This window comes from Varroa destructor, unplaced genomic scaffold, assembly GCF_002443255.2.
Source record: "Varroa destructor unplaced genomic scaffold, Vdes_3.0 BEIS01000003.1, whole genome shotgun sequence".
Taxonomy (NCBI): Eukaryota; Metazoa; Arthropoda; class Arachnida; order Mesostigmata; family Varroidae; genus Varroa; species Varroa destructor.
The window spans coordinates 13,887,231-13,905,224 of NW_019211456.1; the positions used below are offsets into that span (position 1 = coordinate 13,887,231).

At 44.2% G+C, this 17,994-nt stretch overlaps 1 long non-coding RNA gene across 1 annotated transcript; it reads right to left on the bottom strand.

Moving 5' to 3' along the window:
* Positions 1–5,949: 5,949 nt before the first annotated feature.
* On the bottom strand, positions 5,950–12,641 carry LOC111247498 (uncharacterized). Its single transcript, XR_002672145.2, has 3 exons — positions 12,197–12,641; positions 11,103–11,509; positions 5,950–6,659 (listed from the first exon to the last, which is right to left on the bottom strand). It is a non-coding gene; the product is annotated as an uncharacterized LOC111247498 (long non-coding RNA).
* Between the last annotated feature and the right edge of the window lie 5,353 nt (positions 12,642–17,994).

Consider the following 17,994-nt stretch of genomic DNA (forward strand, 5'->3'; position numbering starts at 1 on the left):
GCTTCGAACACGTACACTTTTCGTAAAAGGGTCGTAAAGGCCTCTTTAACAGATTCTATTTACAAACTCTCCAAGTGAGACTTAATGTCAAACAGATAGTCTAAATATGGCGATGAAGGATTTCTACGAGGGTTAAATTTATTCAGAGTCTTCACCTTGCAAAATATGCTTAATACTGGCGACACAGTTTGACACTAACTTGGAAAACGTTGCTAGCTTGTAATAAAAATCTCGAGCCCTGAACCTTTTAAAAATTTACAGCATAATTTTATGCGTGATCAGAGCGAGTGACGGTACATTCGATATAAATCAATAATTATAAGAGACAAACTTCTTCTCCGGCCTTGATTTTTCAAGCTTTCAATGTTCACCATGTTATGGCTGATGGATTAGAAAGTGACCTTCGTATAGTTCAGGTACCTTCGTAACCGCAGAGGCGTTCTCATGTAAACTAAGACATTTAGTGGCGATATTAATGAAAGAAACCTATATGTACCACAAAGCAGGGCCGTCTACTTGGTAAAATCATCTCGGAATCTAATTTACCAAATCAGCTATAGATCCCATGAAAAGTGGAAGTAATTACTATTTTCGATTGCATCGGAGCTGGCTGTGCCTTCTGAATCCACCTGATAAATCCAACCAGATATTAACCAACGAATTACGTCTTGAAAAATATTAGGTCCCTCGTTGATCTGTTAAACGGCTGGGAAATATCATTGCTCTTCGCGATCCTGCTAAGTAAACTCTGCAGTCGTTGCAGGCAGGCAGGTGAGTTCCCACCTCCGCGAACCCCGATGAGACTCGAAGGAGGATCCCCCGTGGTTAGACCCCTGCCGTCATTTCTTCCTTCAACGTGCTGTTCCCTTGTTTGATAGCATTCAATAGATGGACTTTCAATAACTAGACGTCCCAAAATGGGACATGTAAGACTGTTTGAGCAAGCAGGTTGCTGGACAATGTCCGGCATTCTGCACTTTCGGGCTAAACTAGCTAGTATCCTCCGCCGCCATCGCAGACACCGTTGGCATCACTATCACCTGATAGATTTCATTCACAATCCGTTTTCGATCCTTCTTCATTCGGTCATTCAAAGCCATTTCCTGTTTCGGTCCTTCTGGATTCTACTTAACAACACCCAGCAGGCTTAGCACAGCGGACCAGCACGGTACGGCAGCTGTAGCTACCCACAAATATCTGTCTCTCGGTCGTTTTATGGGAAGATCTGCGCTGCGGCATGTTGTGGTGTCAGTCTGAATGGAAACTTGTGGGTTTTTCGACTTGTTATGTGTTTTGTGTGAATGTTGTTCTTCTGTTAGGAGTTCACGTCAACGCAAATATGAGGTCTGTCAGATTGTCGCAATTGTTTTCAGATTAATCATACGGAAATAATGATGAGAGAAAAAGACGGCACCCGTAGCGCTTTCTTTTGCTTCGCACCTTAATAGTATCAGAGAACACCTATACAGGGCGTCAAGTGGTGGCAGGAGTTAGAACCCTGTGCAAAGCACGATTCTTGCTCACCACTGTGTACGACAATGGGAATCCGTGGACGTCGTTGATTTCTGGCCGCTAACGGCTGCCGGCAGCTGTCTGACGGCCAGTCTGCGAAAAAGAAAACATTCAAATAGTTTCATTTTTAGTCCTTGTCGATTCTTGTATCGGTACACTCCTGTTACGGACGCGGAAGGATCGCTAAGAACCAACTCTGAGAACAAGTATTACTACTGCTGAATAAACAAAATAAAAAAGAACAACAACCTTCTCAGGATACTAGTTAGAATCATTAATTATGTATATATATATAGGGAGAGAGAGAGAGAGAGAGAGAGAGAGAGAGAGAGAGAGGAGAATGCGAGCGATTAAATAAGGAGCCTACGATAAAGTTATGTTATAATTTTGCTAGATGTTGGGCTACTTTTTCTACTAATCATCTAGCTCAGTTCTTAGTGCTCAATGATATTCTCAGAGAAAACCGAGAGGAGCCCACAGCGGAAGTTGGTAGCCTGGAGAATGACCCTCTTACCGCCCTCAAGAGGGAGGACTTCCTCCGCAACCGGAAGTGTCCAGATGAATACACTTCTCTCGGTGAGACAGGCGATGGCAGCTATGTTTTGCTATTGCACCCACGAAACCCTTTTCGCAAGTGCTCCCACATCAACCCACTCAATCCTTTTACCACTATTTTGGAACAGCTGCGCTGCCCTGAGGTCTAGACTTTTTTGCGCCGTCTCGCTTTGGTGCCCAAGCATCTGCATAGATGATAAGCGATCATTAAAGTTGTTTGAGGATCGTTTGTTTTTTTTTTGCAAAGATAGAAAGTAGCAATAAGTTCCTCGATGATCGAGTTTGCTCGTTGAAAATAGAAGCATTCATGTTTCTCGTCGGTCACGTGCGACGGGAAGCCCGGCAAGATCCTAACAAGAAATTTCCTGCGAGAACAAAACGCATCGGAAATGAGCAAAAAGGAAAGCCGCTGACCATATTGGATGCAGTGAGATAGTCGGACCTCATAATCGAAAACCAATCGATGACTGGCGGAACTCTCCGACAGGTCGTTTGGACAAGTTGAGTCAAAATTGTAGACTACACTTTATTCCTTTCCTTTTACATTTGTCCTTAGTTGCAAAATTGAGTGCAAAAGTTTATCATCATAAATCAATGCACTGACAACGTTTACATCATGAAGGAGGTCATGTTTTTGTTGTTTTTTACTCTTATTATATTTTGAAATTCTTTATTTATACTTTGCTTGAACATATTCTAGGCTTTTCATTCGACGGTATGCAAGTAGGTGTCTCAGGCGAACCTTCCTTAAGCTAGCAGTTATTCGGAACTACACAGCGCAATCTTTATTAAGATTTAACCTCGCCTCTTGGTTTATTTTGAAGGACACGGCTACGTGATCTTCCTGTGGCGCCTTATTTGGTTTCTGTTACCCTTTCTGTGGAAAGGCACAAATTATAATTACTCTTCGTATGCTGCACACACGTTCCCCATTTATATAAAAAGCAGTTACGAATTATGACATTTATCCATAACTGCTTTGATACCCTATGCATTTATGTACGGCGTGGCAGTCCGTCACAGATTTGGCGAGCAACACTAACAGCTGTAGGCAAACTCGACTGGCGAGTCTTAATATAAAAAGAGTCAGAGTTAAACAGAAGGATACGTACCTCTCTTTCAATTGGACGTCAAGATTTATACATTCATTTGGGCAATCATTAGTTTGCCATCCATTGAGCAGCGAGCGCGAATTGAACGGAAGATGGGAAAGGGCAAAGATGGGGCTCATGCTGATGGTAGAGGCGATAGACAGATAGGCGAGATACTGTTAGCTCTTGACAACAATATCATCAGCATCGAAGACCAACATTACGTTGTCGTTCATACGTTGCTGATGTCGTCTGCGTCGTTTTTCTGTACGTTAGTTGCTTCTGCGTTGATTTGTTTGTTTCTGCTCATATGTCTGTGTACGTTATTACACATCCGCTTGGCGTTATCATGTTGTTAATGTCGCTCGGTCGTCCGGCCAGAGAATGATGACGAATGAACGACGGTCGAGTCATGTAGCCGGTCGAGTTCTGCTGCTCAGTCCTAGCACACCGACGGCAGGGGCGGCGGTTGAATTCTGCTTACCGGTTGTCGGGCAGAAGCAGCCGTCGCCGTTGGCTGCAGCCACCTGCTCGTGACGTGATAAAGTAGCCTCGGCACGCTACCACTCGAGGCTGGATGACCTCAATGCTACCCTGTACTAGCAACGCACGGCTACTATCATCTATAGGCACCACGGCTGGCATCTCTGGGAGGCTCACTGCATCGGTCCTTTGCCAACCCTCACGTTTGGCCTCCCTCATACGGCCAGGATTCGACGTATAGCCTGCACGACTGGATGGCTGCCTGCAGCCATAACTACCAAAACGTTATGAACCAAAAAGACGTTGTCGCAAAGCTCCTCAATAAACAGCTTTACGCCAATGATAAAGTATCACGGAAGATGTATGAGTATCATGTAATCGTTATGATTGAGTGAACAAAAGATGTCGATCGAAGATGGTATGTCGAAAAAGGCGCTAAAAGACGCTCTTCGTGCAAAGTATAAGAGAGACAACTCACATCATCGCATACACATGCATAGTATGCACAAACAGTGGTGAACGTTACACTACAAAGGAAAAAAAAACTAGATTTCTTTTGCTCGAGGAGGAGATTAGCTTGCCATAGACCATTTAATATGTGTGCTCAGACGATGTTCTGAATATAATCTACGCTATAATACCGATAAAGTAACAGTTCTAACTAAAACATATCGGTCCAACTGTGCATAGTCAACTAATAGACTACTATTCCATAGATCCAGTATGGTTGTCACTGTTATTGCCGTTGCCAATATGGCATTGTAGCTTGCGTCAATGCTGCGATTGCTATCAGCATCCCTCACGACTCCTATTCCAATAATTGTGCACGAGTTGTTTTAACTACTAATTATAGTTAAAAATGCCACCGCACTCGCCGCCGTCATGGTAACGCTAAAATGAGAGTAGCCTTTAGCCTTGCTGACTTGAACTGAGCAAGCTTGCCAGTTGGCGGGACTCGCGCAGACCTGTGTCGAGCTTCGTGCTTGTTAGTGATTATTGTTTTTGTTATTATTAGTGTTACCTTATTGTGCATGTACTTGAACATTACCTATGTAGGTGTACGAAGCGGTACCCCGAACAATATTCCGCTAACATAGCTAATCAGGCGTGTCTCTCGTCAGCGTCGTCTTATTGTTATGGTCCCGCTTATTGCATTGTCACTGCGTCCTGAGGTATCTAACCAGTGGCAACGCTAGTGACCATGTTATGTTGTCGTAGCTATGAAATCCAGCTAGAATTATCCAATTAGTCGGGACTGCACGAAGTGTGCCAGATGTGTTTGTCGATGCACCGTGCCGTCTGTTTTGTTCTGTGACACTGCACAAACACTGTAACGGCGTAATATAGTGTTACTGGCACACGGCCACGATATCAGCGTTCGCTTACCCACTGGAGTGAAGCCTTCGAAAAGCGTAGCAGCAGCAGTTGCTGCAAGATGCTACTCCGGACCAGACGGGAATCGAAAATGCTCCAGTGCATTCGATCGGCACGATCACAGACGCATTGTGGACCGTGAGCATGTAGAACGGTTCGCATTGAGCGGGTCACCCGGTCCACCAGTGTACCAATGATTTCGAAGGTGGATTTCATCGCTACAACAAGATGGCCTTACCGACACATGGTGCACAATTCCACAACTATTCAGCCCGTAGAATAAAATTTCGTTCAGCGATTCTTACACCAAGCAAATTTACTACGGAAAAAGGGAAAGTGTGTCTGTTTGATGCGGAGGTTGAGATTCGTCGGCTTGAGGACGAGCCACCTACCTTGCAAATCTAGGTCATGTTCTATATATTATCTGCTATGTAACAGCCTCGATCTGTGGCCCACCTCCGTTAGTTGATAGCCGTTAGAGATCTTTGAGGGTTATTTGCTGTGTGCTCTGACCTCTTTCGATCGTGTCGAAATATGGCGGTGACGGAAATTTACCTTTATTATTTCTAAGTATATATATATATAATGCGCATCTCTATATTTCGGATGATCGGCAGGAACTTAGGTCGGAAGATAGATCAGTACACAAAACACTTCATTAAAACACTCGCTTAACCTAAGGCTCCATGACAAGGGGTGATGTGAGAGAATACGAAATATCTATTAAATACTAATCATATGGTTATGAGAGAACTATTTAATAGCTGAATAATATTAGGACTCTCATTTAATTATCGATTATAAATTAGTATGAGAACCAAGTGGCCTACGGCATTCCGCTATATAACATGCAACCTGAGTGGAGAATGAAAATTCGCAAGGAGGACATCTAATTGGCTAGCTGCCACTACACTGTATATTTCAGTGCCTTGCCGGTTATGTCTCTCTCTATGTATCTTCTCGGTATGAGTAATCCTTCAAAGATGTTTCTTTGGCATCGTCTCAAGGCTCCTTCTGGCGTCCAAAATCACTGGACTTCATTAGCTAAATTTACTGCTCATTCAATTCATTTTAATGTGAGCCGTTGGCATCATTCTGCTGCGACAAATTAGCTATTGAATTATAGGATCTTTCCAAATCTAATAATTAGAGAGATGTATATTGAAATCTTCGTTTGATCCAAGCACTGACAGTTTGGCAATCCAACAACATCGATTCGGGGTAGCATGTCCTTGTGGAGATACCATTAATTAGCCATTGACTCATAGGCGCTGTCCAATTATGGCCCATTTGCGTATGTATAAATATTGTTAGTGGTCTTGGCATTATTGTACGGCTGATATAGCTGCTAACAGATCCTGTCGTCTAGCAAACCCTGCGTTCAGCTAAGCGTCGATGGCGTTTTCGCATTCATCGAAATCAACACTCTCGGTACAAATCGTTCCTGCCGCTTGTTCGAAGGTTATCATCTCCACCCAACTAAGCACAATGAGCATGTCGCGTACATGTCTAAGCATAGGAAATCGCCACGTAGCTGCGCCGTCACAACGCCGGCCAACTATCGTCACCGTATTTAGACAAGTCACAGTTTTAGACTGGCAGAAAACAACGTTTACTGTCGAGTCATTAGAATCAACCAGGGGTCTGGGGAATAAACGTCAGAAAAAGAAAGACAGAAATATAGTATAAAAAAAAACGTAGAGAGAGATTGACTGCCTATTTTTCGTACCGCTATTCCTCTAGTAGAGGTTTTATGCAGCTGCAGAAATCCGGATGATTAAGATGCTTATGGTGACACCGATCTAGACTGATACACTAGACGGCATAACCGTCCATTGAATAATATTAAGTCAGAGAGCCTCTGTTGTCAAGGGCGTAATGACAATAGATCGAAGCACTTCCCTGGATTTCGTAATTGCGCGCGCGTCGGTGGCAGCGGCTATCGTTGACGTCGTAGAAAATGGTTACATGAAACTCAATAAACAGATAAGCCCGTTTAAGTGTGCGCGTCAATCAGGCCGTCTAGTCGTTTAGAGTCGAATATATGAACATAAATGGGTGGTCAACAAAAGCGTGGATCGCAATTAGACCGCAGCTACGACGCGAAGACAACACAGATGGCACAGATACACACGACTTTAAGCGAAAGTAAGACTAACTCGCTCTTCATTCGGTCCGTTCCTCATAGATTGTCATATTGACTGGCTGCTCGTGATCACGGACTAACGGAAAGACTCGGTATCTATGTAACTCTATTTATTCTATGTTCTAAAAAATATTTATTATAGAAGTATTTTTTATATGGACCCTTGATTTGTTCGTTAAGAGAATATACCATAACGGTCTTTGTGAGGCTCTGTTTCATCATCGGAAATAACTAACCATAGAAACGCTTTGATGAAAATGTGAAAACTAGTTCTTATCTAAAATAATTATAGTTATTTAAATTATTTAAATATTAAAATAGATAAAATTGCAATCTATTCGCGTTGTCGGATGGTAGAAAAATAAGACACCTTTGCTCGCTTGAGATACTTGTAGATTGACCCTGTTCGGTTACACAGTGGGCACTTGAGCCTCATAAGTCACCTGATGTAGCCCAGTTGACGGCAATGGGTTTTAGTCAGCCTTGTAGATGTAGTACAATAGATGAATCTTTTTTTCTTTACTTATGGTACTTTTGACGTTAGATTTTACTTACGTAAGACGAACATAGTGTCAACATGCCTTTGTAAGTAAGCCTTTGTTAACGTCGCAACATTGAACCAGCGATGGTCGCACGTTAACTTTTACTGTGGCAATGCATGAAGAAGACGCGCATAAATCTTGCATTAGCCACTGCTGGTTAATATTAAGTGTTTGAGTTAAATGCAGGTAAAGATTTTGCGCCATGCGCAGTTTTGCCACGCCGCTTTCTATTGAATATTTTCCGTGATAAAGAAACAGTTACATGAAATTAACGCGAGATCAAACAAATCTGCTGTAACCTCGCTACCCCTTACTTTTCCAGACATGGCGCGCACACGTAACTTCAATCGCGCAGAAACAGCCTGCCACCAGATGACGCGACTACAAGGTACATATACAATCGTCGACAATTGAGCCACCATTGAATTAAGTCTACCCGCCTTTACTTCTGTCTTTAGCTCTCTCTCTCTCTCTCTCTCTCAGTTCGTCACTCCATCATGACTCTGTTCTATGGCGATGGAACTATAAACGAAGTTGATTGGCTACACAGGTGTGCAGCTTCACCCGTCTACGCTCACTGTCCTTCTTCTTTTCGTGGCTAAGACTACTCGACTGCTCAGAACCACATCCATAATGCCTTGACCCCTCAACCCCATAGGGCAGCCATGTGTAATCACAAAATAAGTATTTAATCAAATCCCGGAGGGCGTGCTGACCTTAGAAAGCCTAATCATCGTTCCTTCTTCTACTACTGCTACTACCGGGAGACTCTAGGCGCCTTCGAATTTACTTTGACTAGTACCTCGACTGGTTATACCGCCTCGACCAACCTTAACATAAACCTAAATAGATAGTTCAGCATAACGAAGTCAGTATATGCGCAGTGTGTCCTTCAACCATCCTTCTCATTATCAGCACTGAAACCACACATCGTTCATTCACCTTCACATTAAACAGCACATTGACGCAGACATTTTATGAGGGTCTGAACGACACTTAACTACTCATTAATGTAAACCATACTATATCGCATGTTCCCGGACGAAATCTGTCAGTTCTGTGCGCCTGAACAAGCAACTGAAGATCTAAAAATTCTTCCTCGCTCCTCGTTTGCATGTCGCGAACGTCTATCGTGGGCAATCATGAATTTCTAACCTGTATAATGACTATTCTTATGAAGTCGGAGCCATGGCGTTCTGCAACAATACCTTTGCGTCACGTCTAATAGACGTGGTCACATCTGCAAAAATTAATCCAACGACTCCCTTAACTATGTACTAGTATTTACGACGTTATTCGGTGCAAATTAAAGTGGTTTTAGTAGTAAATGTGCCTTATGCAGTGGTTGAATTCAGTTGTACATGACAATTTGCCTCGTTAGAGTGCGTGAACGTATTTTGTTAAACGAATACTAACTCTCATTAATGGGTATGTGCGTGCGTGCGCGTGCGTTGGTGTTCATCCTTTCTGATTTGCGACCAAAGTCTACACCTGACCATCGCCTGAGGGCTATTTCGATCGTGTCATTCCTGAGAGCTGTTCGGCGGTTCTTAGCGCGCACCGAGGGGGGTCCACTTTTCTCGGTTCTATCTTCACGGCTTCGCGAGAATTTCGGCAGTTTGTTCTGAGGTCACTTGAAGTTCTAACTTCAAGTGCGAATATATGAAATGCATGTTCGCATGCAGCAGTTGCAGTTGAACCTTGACGACGTTGACTCCCAACCAATGACCTAAGGGTTCCCCCGAACTGTGAGGTTGTCGGGAGGTCTTCATGGAAAAGACGCAGCGTAGGCGGCCGCTGATCCATGTGACATCGTTTAGTCCCCAAGAATAGCAGTAGCTTGTTTTTGTTGATGTGCTAAATAACCTAGTTAAATTGCTATTTAATTCGTAGCGTTCGTTTAGCTGTGCACCAGAAATACTGAAGTTCTATACACGTATTCTTCTTGCCTAGTCTGCATTGGCCTTAAAGCCTATTCAATACGCGTTTAGCTTATACTGTGAAATTACGTGTGGGATACATTGAATCCAGTAATGTTGGGACGTTTACGGGCACCTTTCACTATTGTAGTATCGCTAATATATCTGAAGATAGTAAGATATATGCATTTTTCAGCTGTCGTCGACGCAACTGCACTAAAGTTTAACATTTGCAGTTGATGCCATTGTGAAATGGAAAAGCGCAAGATGACGGCCAGTGAAAAAAGTTGGAACTACAGATAGAGAAATGGATATCAGCCAGAATTCATTTTTATAAGACAGATAGGTAAGTACAGCTGAAAGGGTCAGTGATACAAATACTGATTGACAATTGCTAAACTATGCCCTGATGGTGGTTGCTGTAAAATATTTATGGGATAGTTTGATTGGGCTTAGATGAAAAAAGAAACAAAGAAAACAGAGACGTCATAGATTTTCCAACGTGAAGAATGCCTATTGCTTAGGCCACTACGATGCTACATATAAAAAAGTATATACGATTTTTTAACGCCCCGCAACAAAAACACCGCAATAGCTCACTTCATTAGTTGGTTGAGCTTTACGTATTGAATGACAGAGACATCCATTGATCGCGTGGGCTAAAACAGTTGGAAAACATTAAAACGCTTCAAATCTATTCTGACCAGCCACAATGATCGTTCGTTTGGTAAAATTGGGATTGTTCCATTATCCACCTCTTTGCTCTATATTTTCAGTCAGTTAAAATTAACACCTGTCAGGTGCTAGTCGCTGCTTGACCATATCCATCGTTGACGAAATCAAGATAGTAGGAATACGACGATCCGACGATTCCAGAAGGTACTGAGTGTCGAATTAACAGCTGTTTTGACAACTCTAAGTAGCTACATTCGCGGGTCAGAGGATTCTCGGATGACTTCAACGTAATTGCTCAATAGAGCCCAAACATATAGCAACCCGGCCTGCCTGCTACAAGTTAGTCACCACAGGACTCTCTTCAATATACCTCCAAATCGAAAAGGGTTAAAGATTTCACGCTGGTTCACACTTGTTATTGTCGCTACTGCTGCCGCTGACCTGGCAAACCTACTCAGGTAGATGCGATATGCTAGAATAGTTATGGAGTACACTTGAACAAGTTTCTAGCGAAATTAGCAGCCTACCTCAGCGATGTCTCGCGGTCAGCCAAAATCAGTGAGCCAGCAGGTTCTCGTTCAACGAAATCGAATCGTCTGACGCAAAGAACCTAGTCAGCTAGGCGCTGATAGCTAATTCACAAGGTTTTTGCTTACTGTCAGATATCTTGATGTTGATGAGATGTAGGTCTAGTGGCGTACCTAAATATTCTAGAACCGCTCATAGAGGGACTGAAGCAGGTCCGGTTAGGGAGGCGGTATCTACGGACGCATCAAGCAGATCCGCTTATGAACTATATACGTACCTATGCATTGGTAGTAGTAAAAATCATGAACAAGTTGGTGGGGGTGGATGAGCACAAGGCGTCTCGCGCTTCCTCGAATACCCGCTCACTGTCATCGCGAGCCGAGCGAAGGAACTTCGTTGCGCACATATCCCAACAAATCGAACCCCCTCAAGCCCCCACTTTTAGATCCTGCTCTCATTTGGGGCAACTGAGCTTAGAGTCAGCTCATGCTATTTTAGATATGCGCTATTAACCGGTAGTTAAGCGACGTATGCCCAGTTGCCATCGGTTGACGGGCGATCCAGCGAACGGCGTCTGTGGGAGGACTCTTCAGCGAACACATCGCAATGGTAGCGAGTCGGTAATGGCTAAACAATTTAAACACTGGGCGGGTCCGGAATGCGACCGATAGCCACGGAACGTGCCTAAAAGATGAACCAAAAGGGCATCAGTAACGGCTCAGCCAATTGGTAAGGCAATGGTGGACGGTGAGTCGTCAAATACGACGACGCATGCGTGCGCTCTTGGTGGTTTGCCATTAACTTCCATACTGTACGAACTATGCTATTCATACTAATTCTAGTATCTCCGATCGTCCTTGACAGCCGTTTTCACAGTGTTTTCAGAAACTCATCTATCTATCCGTATCTAACCGTTATCAAGTTGCTATCAAACTTAGCGCCATCTAAGCCAGCCTAAATCTACGCTCAAGTAATAAAAACATTAGCTTTTTTGAAACATCAATCATTTTAACCGGGCACGACAAGAATAGCTATACGGAGAGTATCAGCAGATTTAAGATTAAAGGGTGGCCGCTTTGCAAGGCCGGTTCTTGATATATATACATATGGGTGCTATGCTAACGCAGTTTCGAACCTGGAGCATTTATATGGATGCTGTTAGGAATATAAAAAGGAGGAGCTTATCATATTTGTATGTCATACGACATGTATAGCCGGTTTACCTCGATACATTGTATCTAACAGTAGACCAATACGTTTGGCAACACGTAAAATACATCAAGAACGCATTTTTTCATTACGTGACTGTTCTGTTTTGTACAAACTGTGTGTTTATGCTTGCGTCTAGCTCATATTGATTTACCAACTTACTATCATAGCAGGATTTCACGCATCCGGGGTCGAAACAACGGGTGGTGCTAAGGCCAGGATGGTAAACTCTTTTCGCTATCGCCATTTACTCGCTCAGCAGGGAATTCCTTCCGGTGACAGCGAACCGGCGGGCACCAAAATTTGTAGACATTCTTATTATCGTAACCATATGACTAAAGTATGATATTCCCAATGAATCTTTAGGCTGATGAAAACCCCTATATTTCTAGAGCTTTTTATAACAAAGCATATCGCCGCTTGCCATCTTTTATGTCTCAAAATGCTGTGCTTAATCTTTTTGATGATTATTTTTGCACTCTGACATCACTGTCGTATATCTAGGTGGCTTTGCATATACTTGCAGCGCACTTGCCACATGCCTGCTATGCCAACCTTTGCAGCTTATCGATGTGTGGCATATGGACCATGTGGGCTCACACTCTCAAAGATGTATATCACCACTCTCGGGAGTGCCAATTACTCGGCTATAAGTTATCATCTGTTCCCACCGCCAGTGCTGAAAATACCACTACTACATTTGTCCCTTTAGGGTCATCGTGAGCTCCGACTCGGAGGAGACTTGGGTGGCGAATGTATGGTGGCTCAGCGCTCAGCAATGGGACACAGAATGGATGTCCCATAGATGGCCGTGTCGTTGATTGGCTGTTGAGATTCAGGATCCGAAGGAAATGGGAAGTTAGATAGATAGATATCAGAAGACTTGAAGCTCGGTTTGAGGCTGCAGCAGGACCAGCAGCAGTGTGCGTGTGTTCATTTTGCCGGTGACCTGGACGGCGGTCTCGCTTCGTCGGCTATCTTCTATAGAACCCCGGACAGGGGGCGTGCCGGGGAAGTGGAAAAGCTCTTAGAGGAAGCCACCCGCGGCAGCTTGTATTCGCCAAATATGAAAGGAGGCGGATGACATTCTACTGAAAAAGTTAAAAATACAAATAAAAAAAAGAAGCAAACGCCAGTCCATGTTTGTCTAATTCCTTCTTCACAATGAGTTGATGGCAAGTGTTGTAGCAATACAAGATCTGGCAAGCAAATGTTCACCTCGTCTCTAAAATACAGACGATTAAAATAAAAACAAATACAAACTGCTCGTATCCTATTTGATTATTAATGCTATTATATTGGCATCAGATTCCCTAAGTTCAAATATTTACTAATATTTATTATATCTAGCTCTCTCTATTCCCTATATAAGTGCTCCTAACGCGTAAGTAGTCCAGTTCTTGCATTACCGCTGTGATGGCGCATCGAAAGGAGTGCAGGTTTCTGTTGCCGTGGTTACAGGCGGGCAATGAGCTTACTTTGAGCTGGGTTTACAATATCGATTGCTGTCTATCTGATGTAAGACGCTAATCGTTTATAATTTAATGTGAGCTTTAAGGCAACTTGCTATTGACGATCTACGTACTTCTATTGCATTTGAACCTCAGAAGAAACTAATCATTAAGGTCGATGTCCTACTTCAGTAACTTCTGCGTGGATCCGTTCTAGAGTACATCATGGTACAACAGCGTCAGTAGATAAACAGCAAATTTTTATCCTCTATTATATTATCTAGTCGTCACGAATTGGTGAAAGTGCATTTTCAATCTAAAAAACTCAAAAATTCCCCCTATTTAGCAGCATAAAAAAATCCGCTATCCCAAACGATACCGTCGGCAGCCTCTCTTCATGTAGTTGCGGGTAAATTACCATAATAAATGCACACCCCTTGAGACCATTTAACCCCATGTGCCCGCACCCATAGGAAGGCAGATTCTTAACAGATTCTGATGAGCGAAGATAACCCAATTTGCGCCACCGAAAGTGCCAGTGGCCCGGAATGCAAGCCCGCTTCAGAACTGTCTTCGCCAGTGAAACTCTCACCCCATTAGCCCCTCTCGAGGATAAGATCCTTGCAGCTACTTTTACTGCTGATCATGGAACTGCCACAAACGAAAGCAATGGTGGCCGAGAAGCAGTCAGCATTATTCCCAGGGCTCTCTCAATTATTTCCCTTCTTTGCGCAGACCTTTCCTCCTTGAAGGCTGCTTTCACTGATGCTCCTCTGGTTGATGGGCGATCTTATACGCCGGGCCGTTACTGCCCTTGAAAGCGGCATGTCTTTGGCAGTGTTTGCGAGCTTGGAGTGCGGCAAGTCCTGCTGTAGAGGGCGAAACCCGGTGATAAATCTTCGATGGTGCATACATGTATATATATACACATACATACGCATGTGCCGTGTATGAAGTCTGCCAGGCGAAAAGAGAGCTGAGCAGATTCGTGCGATTCCGGTCCCGATCATCTCTTATCTCCTGGCTGTCTTTACCATTGTCTGTGAGGCCACTACAGCTACCACGGTCCCATAATACTTTGGTTTGAGCTCACTCACACGAGCCAGCATTGAGAGCCGATCTGGCTTGAATTGAGGGTTGGCAGCCTCGTTTGTTATGGCGTTAGAATTGGTATAGATGGACGGTAACGCAGAGTAACACATGCGGTCGTTTTCATCATTCTACCCGTGTTGTTGTCTGAGACAGCAAAAAGGAAATGCCGGGAGCAGCCCCGGAACATAGGCGGGAGGGTGTGAATGACTCTGAATGCGGTGACAGCATCTCTCAAGCACATGGTGCAACTAGCCAAACAAAACGGAGACAGCATAGAAACAACAATAACTAGGAGAGTCAACAATAGGAACTTTATGGCTACGGGAGTACTTGTAGTGATTAGGCTAGACTAGCGGCTTTCTTGAAATATGTATGTGGATATATCGACTATCAAATATATTAAAAGGCTGCTGATTTCGCCTACGAACGGGGGTATATGCGCCAGCGTACATCTAAACGCCAACGATAGACTAATCACAGGTACAGGAGATACGCAACCAAGAAGGAACTGGTCAGACATTTGTTTTAATGTACGTTTTGTATACGGTGTCGCATGTTCGGCTACACAGCCTATAAGCACCTCTGGCATTAAATGATCTCAATTAACTGATATAGTTGTGTGCGTATGCACACCCCGCTTGCAAGGTTTTTAATTTTTTTCATAATACGATGCGTTGAATTATCACATGCCAAGTGTACAGTGATTGCAATAAAGCTACGGCGCCTATTTTGAATCTTGGCGTATTTCCTAATTCCTCAATTCCTAACGTACCTTGCAATTACGTTGTCATTTACCATTGCACCGTGCCGATTCAAAGCCGGACTGCAACTTTATTTCGCACAATTAAACTACGTTTCCATTTTAACTACGGTATAAACGAGTTTTATGATAAAGAAAAATCAAAACAGAATTAGTGATGGTGATGACCAATAATCAGATTAAATACTGACGAGTGACCACTTCGTTCAGCTTTTCGATTATGCTTTCGGCAAACATTATGAGCACACTCACAGACGTAGCCATGACGCATAGATAGTAACCCTCAATACCCTTTCAGGACTCCTTACGAACAATAGATTCTGTTACAAAATATGACCACTCGCCTCGTTTTACACAACACCAACAAACTCACACCTCAGGAGCGTCGCGAGTTCAAGCTGTTCACCTTTGTCGGTTAGAGCTCACAAGGAAAACTGCTAATAGAAGTCAGCAGTCGCAAGCCTTCATTCGAATTGTGTCGATCGCCGCACGAATACCCTACAACTTATCGAAGTCAGTTGCCTTCAATATAAACACTTCTATAGGACTGAAGAAGACGAAACTGCTCTAGATAGTACTGCGCGTCTTCTGTTTAACACATAAGGCTCGTCAGTACAGCAAGGTTTAAACCCTTGAAGTCGCGTTTGAATAGATACCGCCCATGCGATCTCGGCTGCCGGACGCTGCACTGAGTTCCTGAATCAGTCAGTTGTTGAAGTCGAACCCACATTCATTGTGATCATGCAGCGATCGTGCATTGTTGCCATTGCAATGTTGTCCGCGATGCTACGCGATCGGTCTGCTACTCTGTTCTGGCTGTATGTAGTTGAGCTTGAGTATAGTCGCATAGCCAGCACATCAGCTTCTCATTCTGTCTTCGCTTCTTCGTTGTTGTCTTCAGTTAGGAATAGCGCGCTCCTGCTGCTTAACTGGCCGGCTTTGACCGAGAGTGACAATACTTTGTTAGTAACAACACGGGAGGCTCGCCAACTTTGAAGGGCCAACAAATTGAATTGGAACTGCGGTCGCCATGAAGTTTTTGAGTTTCTTGTGAGAGTGCCTATGAGTAAGTCACTGTATGAGCGACGCTGTAAAATGGCACAAGCCATTCCGTACATACTGTGGTTTGTTCTCTGTTTATTCTACAATACTAGTGTAACTAGTACTACTCGAGGCTCTTGAACTGGTGTCAATGGCGGTGTCGATCAACGGCCGGTTCTGGCTTTCTACGCCGTAGACGCTACGGGTCCGCGCAATCTCGGACAGGCCAGACCGGGTCAGCTCGGATTGACGATTACAATGCAATGGCAGCAACCAACGAAAAGTCAGCGAAACAGACCAACGAGAATTGGACAGAGTGCCGAGGGAGGATTCGACTGACAACGAGAAAATGCAAATAGTGGAAGCAGTGATGGTGACTGGGTCGGCTATTGTCGGCTGGAAGAAAATCGAGTCGAGATCGAATGATTCGAGGGAAGACACCGCGGCGACGATGGTTATGAACAGCGCCAAAGAGGAGCACGGAGGCCGTCGCTGCCGAGGAACTCGGTTTTAAGAGAATGTGAAACAGCGAGGGGTAGTACCATTCCCTGATCTGCGACAGCAGAGCCAGCGACGACGGCAACAGCAGACACGGCTCACTAGTATACAAATACCAGTAGCTTTAAGTGTCTGCTCGTGGTCGACTGATTCTTTTCACCTGGCACACCCTGCGCATTGTATGGATAAGGTTTCAGGTTTGACGAGAGGAAAATAACCAGTCAACGCTTGTTAGCGATTTGACTATTTGCATACCAGCTCCGCTCTGGCACAGGTGACACGGTAGAAGTATTCAACTTAAGCTTATGATGGTACATTGCCGACCCTTGCACGGAGGATGGAAAAGGCTTTTTCGTGTCGAAATAGGAGGCCGATCCTTGCGAGTCTACAACAAGGTAATAACTGGGTTACTTCAGCGACTGCCGCCAAGCTGAATTTGCGACAACTTACGTCCAATCCAGGAACTACCCCACTTTGCAGTTCAGATGTGACGCCAATTTTTTCTATACCTGGAACTTCTTACAATTTCGAAAGCTTATTACGTGTGCTTTGACCGGGCCAATCAAATTCGAGGCTGCCAATCTTAAGTCTGACTCTTGACCTGTCCTCTGGCAGCAGCAGCAGCAGCGTTAGTTCTTTCACTGCCTTGATAGCGCACTATAAAGTTGTCAACAGGGACTACTTCATAGCAGGCCGAGCTTCTACTTCTGTTTTGGATCCAATGACTCCGCGCTGGCTGCCCACAGGCGTATTGCCCACTCTGGCTCTAACCAAAGAGGCTTCGGTAACAGTTTACCCGCAGCCAGTATTTAGCCATATCGTTACAGCGTTACAAAACGGAGCTGATCGCTGGCCTCGTCAAAGTCAAATTAACCAGAATCATCTCCAACTCGTATGGCCATACGATGTCATCGCGAACGGCTCGTCTGGCGCCACAGCATGTGCAATGCGGCCGCGTATGAAAGGCGCGTAGTGAGGCTAGTGCAGTAGGTAGCTAAAGTGGCTGGGTCTCCGTTTCATAAATTAACTCCGAGGCGTGAAGTGACTCTTAGCCAACTCTTGAGCTTTGTTACCCTACCGCTGGAGCGCTGACGCAGACACTCTGCGCTGCCCCCTAT